The 12,719-nt window shown below is 42.7% G+C and overlaps 1 protein-coding gene across 2 annotated transcripts in view; it reads left to right on the forward strand.

Annotated features, from left to right (window-relative positions):
• Nucleotides 1–12,719, forward strand: part of NLK (nemo like kinase) — a 100,133-nt gene that overhangs the window by 22,035 nt on the left and 65,379 nt on the right. The window lies entirely within an intron of this gene.

Raw genomic sequence — 12,719 nt, forward strand, 5'->3', positions numbered from 1 at the left:
GTTTCAGTTCTTCTGTGCAAATGTTATAGCTGAACAGCTTGTAACTCAATTGAAAAGCAAATTTAGCTTTTTGTGCGATATTTATATTTTAAATGTGATGTTTTTCTTTTGAGTTCATGCACCTGTGCCCCCCCAACTGTCAGCTCTGGTCATATTCTCTGAGCCTCTTCCCCCTCCCCTCCCCCACTGACAAATGTAGGCAAAAATTTGGATTTGGCTGAAGCTTTTGAACTTGGCTAAAGGTCAGTAGCTGGTTTAGGAAAGCACAGATGAAGAGTGATGCCCCAGTGTTGTCTGTGCGTTCTGCCACGTCAACTTGCTGGGTTGACATCTGGGCTTCCAGTTGTTGATTCTTTCTTTACAGTATTGGCACTTAATGTTCCAGTGGCCTCGCTAGTTTGAATACTGTGAGCCCATATTTTATTTTTATTATTTTAAAAGCCTTCTGTAGTATACTGCTTTTCTCCTTTCAGACCCAAGGTTGTTTGTACAAAGAAAACATTTTATGTGGAGCATTTATTAGTTACTTTCCAACTTAATAAGTCCACCTTTTTCTCAAGGTGACTTGGAAAAAACAAAACAAAAATGAAAAATCCACATATTACTTTTCTGTTAATTAGCATGTGGTAACATTAAAGCTCTTCAGCAGGCTCAAGTAGAAGGGCTGGCTGTTAAATGGCCATGGAGGCACTACCTTCCTGGCTGTTTTGGAAGTTGGTAGAATTCAGGGAGTCACCTGTAATCTCTATCTAGTCTGTGGTCTGGCAGCAAGTGCTGAGAAGGGCTAAGATGTAATAATTATGTTCCAAGAGGCAGAAGATAATACAGCCAGCTTGATATGCCCAAAGTCGCTTAACTGTATTGCTTCTTAGTGAGCAATTGGATGTAATACTTGGTGGATAATTTATTTATTTATTAAAGTAAGATTGTACATTCAGAGAGGGTACCTAGAATATTGCTGAAAGTGTCAGAAAGCCTGTAAAAGTGTCAGTGCTGAAAGCCTGTAAAAATAACTTGCTGATATTTTACGGAAGGGGGGGTTAGGGGTGGGAGGGAGACTTTTGGCCCCCAAAGCACGCGTGTGTAGAGTTTCCCTTAATTACTTGCTTATTCCATAAAAAATTCCTGCTTAAATGTTTGAAATTTTGGTCCTTGGATATTTGAATGAACACTTGGAGCGAGGAGATCTCACCTGACATACCACTTCATTTGAGGGTATTAGTGCAAAATGGACTTATGGAGCTAGATTATCAGAGGAATGGTTGCTTTAGAATTAGATATGTATGTAACAGTCAAAATTTTGTAGGTGGTTTAATTTTGCAGTACTGCAGTAGATTTTCCGTCCCTTCCCCACTCAACTTTGACTGAAATTGTAAGGAAGCTTGCTTTAAGGATAAGCCTAAATACATATAAGGCAAAAAAAAAAAAATCAGTTGAAATAACTATAGATTCTAATTTAAAACTCCATAGTACATGGAAGAGCAAATATAGTAAATACCAGGCTGTGACATGAGTAAGTCACTTTAAGCTAGTGGGGTATGTGTGTGTCTTCTAGTTCTTGCTCTCAGTAATTCCATTGTTAAACTCATTTTCCATAAATAAGCCATTGTTCTATACCTAATCATCTGTTGAATATTTATTACTGAAGACAATATCTCATCCAAAGATATGAATGCCACATTATTTTAAAATTAGAACCCTTTGCATTATTTAAAAGTGCTTATTAGACTACAAATTCACTTTGCAAATTACAACTTAGGCAGGCCTTGCGTCATTAACATTTCTTCTGAAATTTACTGGCAAAAATATTCAGTTGCTTGAGGTATTCAGTATGTCAATAACTGAAGCTATAGTATTTTTTTTACTATACTTAGTTTATATTCCACTCTTCAGTAATTATTCCTTGGGTAGATCACAACACAGAATACAACAATGCAATGATAAAATCAGAAAATTCATGATTAATCATATAAAAGCATATTTTAAAAACTCATCAGATAATAAAAGCATGGCTATATAAAAAGGTCTTTGCCTGGTGCTAAAAAGACATTGGTGTGTAAAATACCTAGGATTTCTGTCAGTATCTGAGTATGCAAAGCACTTTGCACTTGGTATTTTTGTGTAATCCTTACAACAGCTCTATAAGATAATGGAATATTATTACTGCCATATTATAGATGGGGAAGACTGAGGCTGAGGGAGTGACTTGCCTAAGGCCACCTCATGAATTTATGGCAGAGGCAAGGTTTGAACTGGTTCTGATTTGCTGCTTGGTCTCTAGCCACAAGCTATGTAAGCTCTGTCCCTGCTAGGTGAATCTCACAGTGAAAGAGGGGTGGGAAGCTACGACATAAACCCCATATAGTTGTCTGCTAGGAGCTTGAAAAATCTTACTACCATATATAGCATTCAACTTGCAGGGCTTGTAAACTCTGACTACAGACAGTCATTGGGGTGGTGATGGTAAGTGTTTTATTAGCAAACTGGTGAGTGAGAATGCTGTTGTTTTACTCATGAAACTACTCCTAACATTGAACAATCTAACTCAGGATTGTGTACACTGACTGGCAGTGGCTCTCAAGGATTTTAGATGGGGGGGGGGGTGTCTTTCCTAGCTCTATCTGGAGGTGCCAGGGATTGTACGTGAGACCTCCTGCAGGAAAGACATATGCTCTTCTACTGAGCTATGATACCATTCTTAGACTTCAGTGGTCTAGAGTGGTAGCAGTATAAGTGTGGCACTAAGATCGGTTCATGTTCTAAGTTCTTAGAAAAACTCTTGAGGAGTCTTTTGTCTAGTTGAAACTAACTCTTCCAGTCTGCATGGTCAGTCTAAGGTCTTGTCTACTGAGCTACGTAGAACAATTATGCGCAGCGCAGTGGAGCTTACCCTATATATAGAACAGTGTTCACCTGAGGAAACAATGGGTGGTGGCAGCACGCAGCTAAAGAAGAGAGCATGTAACTCTTACCTAAGAGAATGTAGAACTGGAGGTGGGGAAGGAGGCTGGGGAGGGAAATTTGGAGGATTGTTGTCTGAGGGGAGTATAGTATTACTAGATATTGAAGTACTGTTGTAAATGCAACCAAGGGTCTTGTGGCAGTTTAAGGACCAACAAATTTATTGCTAACTAGACACAGACCAGGTTCTTGGCTAAATGCCAGCAAACTTGATAGGATAGTCCCAACTCAGGTCAGCAAATTGTCTTGATCTTTTCAGGTGGTGGATTGTTACTATGTTTGTAGTTTGAGAATGGAAGTACATCTATCATGTTTGGAAAACTGGGTTGTGCTTTAGGTTTTACTCACCTGTAAAGTGAGCCCAATCCTATGCCTGTCTATTCAGAAGTAAGTCTCAGTATAGTCAATGGTGCTTACTCCTAGGAAACTGGATAGGATTGTAGCCTTATGTGATTTTGCTTATCTGTCCATTACTGTAGTATGGCTTAATTTATGTTTCAGTCACATAAGTTGATTTTTAGCTGCATGCACTCTTCACAAAACGGATGTGTAATGAACAATCATTTGATAACCTTAAATCAGTTAGGGAGAAGATGGACCTTTCTCCCCACCCCCACCACAATAATAAGTGTTCGTGTGTAATTGTTCTTCTAAGGAGCTTGGTTCTCTGACCACTTTAGCTTAATAACAGCCATGTGAGATGGGTTAGTCTGGAGAAGGGGGACTGGCCCAAGGTTGTCCAGTGAGCTTCATGGTTGAATGATAATTTGAACCCAGGTTTTCTTGGTCCTAGTCCACATGAATTACTGTGGTACTTAACACTGATCCAACAGGTATTATAACTACCACTTATCCTTGACATTAGTTTGTCAACAGAAATTCTCTGCTGACTCCCACCCATCACTTGACTGGTATAGGTGCTGAATGTCAAATTTAGTCTTTATATCAATGGTTCCCAAACTTTTTAGAGGCCCTAGAGGCTGCTGCCTGATTTATAAATGCCCAGGGGTTAGCTGTAATAGTGATTGGGTAGCAGTGCTCTCTGCCAAGTAGCAGCTTGTTTAACCCTTGATGCACATAGCCTAATCTGCCGTCAGTTTCACGAACCACTAAAAATTGGGCCATGACCCACTGGTGGGTCCTGGACCCACAGTTTGAGAAACACTGCTTTATATGATAAAGCTGGCCTGGTTGTGTCTTACAATGAGGGAAAATACTTTAGTTTTGCTTGATTTTTAAACTAAATGCTAACATTTTTTACAGATGAGGAGCAAATTTTGCCTCTGTAAATGAAACTACCTGTGGGCTTATGTACAGGTCCTGTCTTGTTATACACACATTTTTTATACCTGGATTTGACTCAACAGGAATGGCCCCCGCAAATGAGAAGGAATGTGCTGATCCCTGGAGAAGGGGAAAAATGCATCCCTTTAAAATCAGTTTTAAAAACTGAACAGTTCTTTAACTATGGCCTCCTTAATGAGAGAGAGAGAGAGAGAGAGAGAGAGAGAGAGGGCAGCTGGCTGACAATCCATCAATCCTTCTCTCTCCAGCAGACCCCTCCCTTCTCCCTGAGCATGTGAAAGAAAGGTGATCACTTTGCATTGGTGAAGGGAGGGGCTGAGTGAAGCGCCTTCCTAAGAGCTTGGAGGACAACTGATTGATGGATTGTCTTTTTAATGACATTTATCTTACATCACAAAGGTCAGCAAGGCTGTTTTTAAATCACCAGAGCAAAGAAACTTTGTTTTTTAAATGGATTTGCTATAGTGGTTTTTTTGCCATCCACCTGAGTGCTTGGAACGGAACCCACACGAATAATGAGGCTCAACCTGTATAGGTTTTCTGAATAGTGAATTTGGAAAGGTTACAACTCCCTTATGGGCTCCCTGAGGCATCTGGTGGGCCACTGTGAGATACAGGAAGCTGGACTAGATGGGTCTTTGGCCTGATCCAGTGGGTGTCTTATGTCCCCTACTGTACAGTAGTCAAAACAAAAATGGTGATAATTGGGAGATGTGCTGAAGAATGAATACTGGTGGGGTATAGGGTATGTGAGTATGGTTTTATAGTGCCTTTATTTATGACCATTGGTATGCCACAAACCTCTTGCTCAAGAAAACCTTTCCCCATGTGCAACAGGTGTTATAACTACTGCTAACCATTACTGTAGTGTGCTTGGCAATGCATATAGTTCTGCTAGGACTTAAATATCCTTAACTTAAACACAGTGGTATCCTACTGTGTTTAACTATGGTTTCTCTGGTGGTTCTGAGATGGTTCAAGCTTTGCATGTAGGACACTCCTCTTTTTGGTAGCAAGCAGGCTCACATGACCTGAAGAACACCAAGAGGAGGGTCTCCTGATCTTCAGGTCAACCTTGGCTAGCCTTTGCTTGGCTCCAGCTGAACTTCATTTCTTTACAGCAGCTGAATTTCCTTCATTTACAGCAGCAACATTATCTTTTGTCACACGTCAGTCCCAACCCTCGGAGTGACCTAGAGCAGCTCCTGTGCCTTTCTTAAAGACAAGCCGTGGGAAAGGACAAAAAGGACTGTCTTGCCTGACTTTGGCCCACTTTGATTTGGCCTCTTCTCTCTCCCCCCCCCTCCCACTAGCAGCAGGTAAGGCCTTTTAAGCCACAAAGAGTGGACTGAAGCCTCAGTGTTGGTCCCTCTCCCTCCCATCAGCAGCAGGAATGGCTGGGGGCTTAGCATACATGAAGCTGGATGAAGTGGTCTCCTCAGGCAGCAGATTGATAAGAAGTACCCATCTCTTTTTCCACCAGTTTGCCTCCACTTCTCCTCTTTCTCTCTCCACTCCCTGAAGTGGAAAAGGAAGGGGGAACAGAAGAAATGTTTAGAGGAAGAGACTGCTGAGCTAGAACATTGGAGAGTGGGAAGAGCAGAGGTTGATGCATCCTCCAGTAAGGGGGTGGCATTTGGTGTGCTCCCTCAGGACAAGGGTGGTCTTGGTTAAGTTAATTAGTATCCCTATATTGGAGATGGGGAACTGAGGATAGGAGGAAGTAGTTTGGCTAAGGCCATCTAATTTAAATTCATGACAGAGGCAAGATTCAGATACACAAAGTCCTGATGCTCGGCTCAGTCTCATAACCACAGTGTTACAACAGCTTTTGCGTCTTGGAGTTTGGGATATAAACTCTGTCTTTGTTGTTTTATCTATTCAGGTAAATCACAGGGATCTGCTTTCTAAAAAGAGAAAGCAAGAGGTTAAATGGTCAGAAGATTTTCTTCCACTTCCTTCCCCTCCTGTGAAGGGTTCCTGCTTGGTGTATTATGACTGACATTTGAAATGTCAGACAGCAGGTCACTGCATCCCTCAATCTGGTGTAGCCACAATTTTCTTGGTCTCAGCCCTTCAATACAATACAATGATAATACTACTGATCTGCTATATAGGGCAGCTGTAAGGATAACAACAACTGTATGAAGCACTTCAAATGCTTTGAAGCATAGATGGGCAAACATCAGGAGTGAGTGAGTGTTTTGTTTGCTGGAATTCCCAGCCCCCAAGCCAGATACAAAGTAATGGCTCAGGGATGGACATATACTTAAAGTTAAGGAAGAGAGTGCCTTATGTTCAGCTCAACCAAGTCATTCATAAAGAGAAGGAAAAAATATGCCGCCACCCCCCCCCCCCACTTTGGTTCAGCAGCATAATGGAGGTTGAGACAGGGAATTCCTTATTGCTTAACTACAGGTTAAGGGATTGGCAGCATTGCTAGGAGTCATCAGGTGTGTTTGTCACTGGAAGGTACTTCTTGCCCAAACTTGCTGTTGATCCCCAGTATAACAGGGCTAAACCCACATGCCATACCCAGGTCAGAGCTGGGGGGAGGGGCTTACAGTTTCACTAGGGCTTCAGAGCACTTCTGAAGTATATTCTACCATATTCAGAACTTCATCCCTTTTGAAGGGTCAGCACAAATTTGTGGTTGCCTACTTAAGGGCAGCCACTTTTTATGGAGCCCTAAGCTTTGCTCTTGTGACAGCCCTTCTGGTTCAGCAGTCTAAAGTGTTGAATTTCCAGCTAACGGCAGCTGCTTTGTAAAGCCTGTTTTATAATATTCTGTCAGAAAAAAGGACATATCTTTGCTCTCTGTTAAAGGCAGTGAAGGTGGATAGATGGATCTAGGAACCACTAAATGTATTGGCTGCCTGATCTGTGTCCATAAGCAGAAAACACTCCTCCTTCATTAATACGTCATGGTGATAGAATTATTGTTTAATGTTAAAATCATCAGTCTTGTGGGGGAGAGTAAAAAAGAGACATCCATATACCTTACCTGCTAGAGTCTTGACACAAATTCAGTTTTTGCCGTCACCTTGTAGCTGCAGAAATTAAGGCTATTGAGCATCTGATAGCTTACCACTGATGGTTGTTGGGCTGGATTGGGATGGCTTGGAGAATAGCAAGCCTCAGAATGCCAGATACAGTAGAGGGCACCAGGATGCAAGTCTCCTGTTGTCTTGTGTGCTCCCTGGGGCATTTGGTGGGCCACTATGAGATACAGGAAGCTGGACTAGATGAGCCTTTGGCTTAAGAACATAAGAACAGCCCCACTGGATCAGCCCATAGGCCCATCTAGTCCAGCTTCCTGTATCTCACAGTGGCCCACCAAATGCCCAGGGAGCACACAAGACAACAGGAGACCTCATCCTGGTGCCCTCCCTTGCATCTGATCTCGCTTGCATCTGATCTCCCTTGCATCCCTTGCCCATTTCTAAAATCAGGAGGTTGCATACACATAATGGCTTGTAACCCATAATGGATTTTTACTCCAGAAACTTGTCCAATCCCCTTTTAAAGGCATCCAGGCCAGACACCATCACCACATCCTGCGGCAAGGAGTTCCACAGACTGACCACACGCTGAGTAAAGAAATATTTTCTTTTGTCTGTCCTAACTCTCCCAACACTCAATTTTAGTGGATGTCCCCTGGTTCTGGTGTTATGTGAGAATGTAAAGAGCATCTCTCTATCCACTTTATCCTTCCCCTGCATAATTTTGTATGTCTCAATCATGTCCCCCCTCAGGCGTCTCTTTTCTAGGCTGAAGAGGCCCAAACACCGTAGCCTTTCCTCATAAGGAAGGTGCCGCAGCCCAGGAATCATCTTAGTCACTCTCTTTTATACCTTTTCCATTTCCACTATGTCCTTTTTGAGATGTGGCGACCAGAACTGGACACAATACTCCAGGTGTGGCCTTACCATTGATTTGTACAACGGTATTATAATATTCGCCATTTTGTTTTCAGTACCTTTTCTAATGATCCCAAGCATAGAACTGGCCTTCTTTACTGTTGCTGCACATTGGGTCGACACTTTCATCGACTTGTCCACCACCACCCCAAGATCTCTCTCCTGATCTGTCACAGACAGCTCAGAACCCATCAGCCTATATGTGAAGTTTTGATTTTTTGCCCCAATGTGCATGACTTTACACTTACATTGAAACACATCTGCCATTGTGCTGCCCATTCTGCCAGTTTGGAGAGATCCTTCTGGAGCTCCTCACAATCACGACTGGTCTTCACCACTCGGAAAAGTTTGGTGTCGTCTGCAAACTTTGCCACCTCACTGCTCACCCCTGTCTCCAGGTCATTTATGAAGAGGTTGAAGAGCACCGGTCCCATGACAGATCCTTGGGGCACACCATTTTCACCTCTCTCCATTGTGAAAATTGCCCATTGACACCCACTCTCTGTTTCCTGGTCTTCAAACAGGTCTCAATCCAGGAGAGGACCTGCCCTCTAATTCCCTGACTGTGGAGTTTTTTCAGTAGCCTTTGGTGAGGGACCATGTTGAACGCCTTCTGAAAGTCCAGATATATAGTGTCTATGGGTTCTCCCGCATCCACATGCGTGTTGAGCTTTTCAAAGAATTGTATAAGGTTTGTGAGGCAAGACTTACCCTTACAGAAGCCATGCTGATTCTCCCTCAGCAAGGTTTGTTCATCTATGTGTTTTGAGATTCTATCTTTGATGAGGCATTCCACCATCTTACCCGGTATAGATGTTAGGCTGACCAGCCTATAGTTTGCTGGGTCCCCCCTCTTTCCCTTTTTAAAGATTGGTATGACATTTGCTAGCCTCCAATCCTCTGGTACTGTGGCTGTTTTGAGGGACAAGTTGCATATTTTAGTCAAGAGATCAGCAACTTCATTCTTTAATTCCTTAATAACCTTTGGGTGTATGCCATCAGGGCCCGGTGACTTGTTGATCTTTAATTTATCAATGAGGTCTGAAACATCTTCTCTTTCAACCTCTATCTGACTTAACTCCTCGGTTAGGAGGGGCCGTTCGGGCAGCGGTATCTGCCCGAGGTCTTCTGCCGTGAAGACAGATGCAAAGAACTCATTTAATTTTTCTGCCATCTCTAAGTCTCGTTTTATCTCCCCTTTCCCTCCCTCACCATCCAGAAGGCCAACCGCTTCTCTGGCGGGTTTCCTGCTTCTAACATATTTGAAGAAGCTTTTATTATTCCCCTTAATGTTGCTGGCCATGTGTTCCTCCTAGTCTCTCTTGGCCTCCCGTATCATCTTCTTACATTTCTTTTGCCTCAGTTTATGTTCCTTTTTATTCTCCTCATTAGGGCAAGACTTCCATTTACAGAAGGAAGCTTCCTTGCCCTTTATGGCCTCTCTAACTTGGCTGGTTAGCCATGCAGGCACCCTCCTGGACTTAGTGGAGCCCTTCTTCCTTTGCAGTATACACTTCCACTGGGCCTCTATTTCTGTTGTTTTAAGCAGCCTCCATGCACTCTGGAGAGATTGGACTCTTTTTACCTTCCCTTTCAACCTCCTTCTAACCAGCCTCCTCATTTGAGGGAAGTCCGCTCGTTGGAAGTCAAGGGTTTTTGTGAGAGATTTGCCTGGTATTCTTCCCCCAACGTGCATGTCAAAACGGATCACAGCAACGGCTTGATCCAACAAGTGGTCTTATGTTCTTATGTTGTGTCTTGGATCATGACAGACAGGAGGTTCCTTTCCATCTCTTGAATGCTGAGAAAATGTTAACAGATTGACCTTGGGTGCTAACTTTATAATTGGTCAATGTGCAGTACTACCTTTTGTGCGCAGTGGAAAACTGCATGCTCTCCTGTTCCATTGTGGTCATTGAATGTTAAGTCTCAAACATTGTTTTAGCATTTCACATTTCAAGGTAATTAATAAAGTGCACTGTACTCTTGCTATCAGAACCTGTTAGTACTGTGCAGTGTTCAGAAGAGTTATTCTAAACTTGGTATACTATCTTGGACATCTTCTGTGAAACTTTTAATGAAGAGATAAATAAGGAATGAAATCTGTCTCATGGAGATTAATACATCTGTTGAACAGCTGGCTCCTTGCTACTATATGCTAGTCCAGAGCTCATGTTTCTTTATCCTAGCAACCACACAAGAGCAACTTCTGCTGTCTTTGGTCACTGCAACAGCTCTATTTTGTACAAGAACAAATCATGAGGTATCTCAAAGGGGTTCAATATCTGCCTCAGAAGCTGACGTGCCAGAGCATTCTTTGCCTGTAGCTCCCAGGTTCAGGCTACTTTTGGAAAACTCTTGTCAAGGGGAGCAAGTTGAGGAGGAAATGGCTGATGGCATGTATAGTGTGTGTGTTTTAATCAAGTGGCCTTGATGTCTTCTCCAAGGATGAAATGGTTGAGAATTATTTGTCAGCAGGAGAAGGGGGAGGGAAAGTGACTATGGAATTATTGTGGTTGGATTATTTGTTTGGGATTTGCAGCTGGCACTACAAATACTGCATTCTTCCAGTTCTTCCAAGAAATGGGATGGAGAAAATGGTAAGGGTACAGATGTCAGGGTCTGTTAGAAATCTGGAGGTGGCACCTGAATTTTTTTAAAGGTGCTCTGCTAGTCTGTACCCTATGCATTTCAACATGCAGTGAAATCATATGAGGATGGCAACCTGTGTCTGGGAAGAAATTAATGTCATGGGTACGTTCAAACTGCTTACCAGCTAGGAATGAACTGAAGTAAACAGGTGCCTTGGTCAGAGTAGATAGTGCAGATCATGCAGAATTGAAAGCAAGTCAGTCTTCAGTGGGGAAGTGGCTCAGAGCGGTATCTATACTATAGGATGTCATGTTTAATTCTCTTTTCTTGTTTCATTGGCAAAAATCTTCAAAGTGGCTTTGGTTAGTAATGAACCATACTCTCCCCTGTTGTGAGGTCCAGGCAGTGGCGCTGCTAGAGGGCTGCGGGCCGCACTGGGTGATTCACTAGGGGTATGTGTGACGCTAGGCCAATATTCTTAAAAATCTTGTTATTTTTGAATAATACCATCATGTTATATATTGTTTGATGCATACTTTTATGAGGAATGCAGTGAAACAAACCACGTTGAAATATCTTTATTCTGTCAAAAGTTATAGCCAAAAAACAAACGGGTGGGTCAGTGCTGTATCACTTTGCCCATTGCCCAGGGCATTGTCCCGGCCATTGCATGGGAGGAGATACATCATGGGGGTGATGTAAACCCTAGTGATGCCACTTGCTAGGTCCATGTGCATCCTGAGTGTGCTTCTTTTTGAAACTGGAAGAGGGTATTTTTCTCTGCTCTCCTACTTCCAGTGCCACAGTCCATATAAAAACTTGGAAATGCTGCTTCCCTTTCCCCCATTTTGCATCTTTCCTAGCTCCTGGTGATCAATGCGCAAGAACGTGAATGTCTTCTTCATGAGGAGGGACCATGGCTCAGTAATAGAGCACATGTTTTGCTTATGGAAAGTCCCAGGGTCCAGTGTCTGTCACTATCCCTTAAAAGGCTATGAGGCCTTGATGAGCCCCTGCAGGTTAGAGTAGACAATACAAGACTATGTGGGCCAATTGTTTAAGGTAAATTTGCTTTAGCTGAGTAGTTGACCTTTACTTTCTTTCTCTTCCTCCCACTTCTGTCCACTAGCTAAGACTTGTATTCTAAACTGATATGCCACTGCTTTGGAAGTAGTAAGGAAATAACTAGAAAAGGCGTTTGAAGATACTGGGGCTAGTTTTTCTGCTATATCATGGCATTATCTGTGAGCAAGGGCAACGGTTTTTGCTCTCATAGCTGGATGAGTCAGCATGGCCTTCTGTACTGATAGACATGCTAGTCTATGTGCATGACTTTCATGCATCTCAGGCTCTTACCCAGCTATCCGAAAACACAGCCAAGGAGGGTATGTAATTTAGTGTCCAGGCATCCACTTTCCATGTGGGAAAACTCCAGCATCAGTCATTGGGATTGATAGATGGAGCTGGAAAGAACCCCTATCTGGAAAGTTGTGTCCCATCAGCATAGATAGTATTGAGCTAGATGGACTAAAATGCTGTCAGCTGTGTTGGTTGAAAATCTGCTGGAAACCTTTTTCCTAGACCTGTGGAAGGATGTCCTTTAAAAATCTGATGTTGACTTCTGGGAATCTGAAATTCAGTGGCTCCCTGAGTTATGAACGGTTGCATTGGTGATTTTGTAACAGCACAGTACATCCTTTGGTGGTGCTTTTGTTCAGGCACAATAGTGTTGGGCTGACAAGAGCCACATTTTGAGCTGCATACATTTCAATTTATGTACAGTTCCTGGAATCTTACCAGCTCGTATATAGGGACTTGGTGTATTTGCTGCAAACTTGTATGTGAAATGCAACTATTCTAAAGCTTTGTAGATCTTTTGTTGCTTCCCAGCTTAGTGCTCTTAGTATCAGCATCGCATCTTCACGTCACTTATGTATACTC

The sequence above is a fragment of the Tiliqua scincoides genome, chromosome 8 (genome assembly GCF_035046505.1).
Source record: "Tiliqua scincoides isolate rTilSci1 chromosome 8, rTilSci1.hap2, whole genome shotgun sequence".
Taxonomy (NCBI): Eukaryota; Metazoa; Chordata; class Lepidosauria; order Squamata; family Scincidae; genus Tiliqua; species Tiliqua scincoides.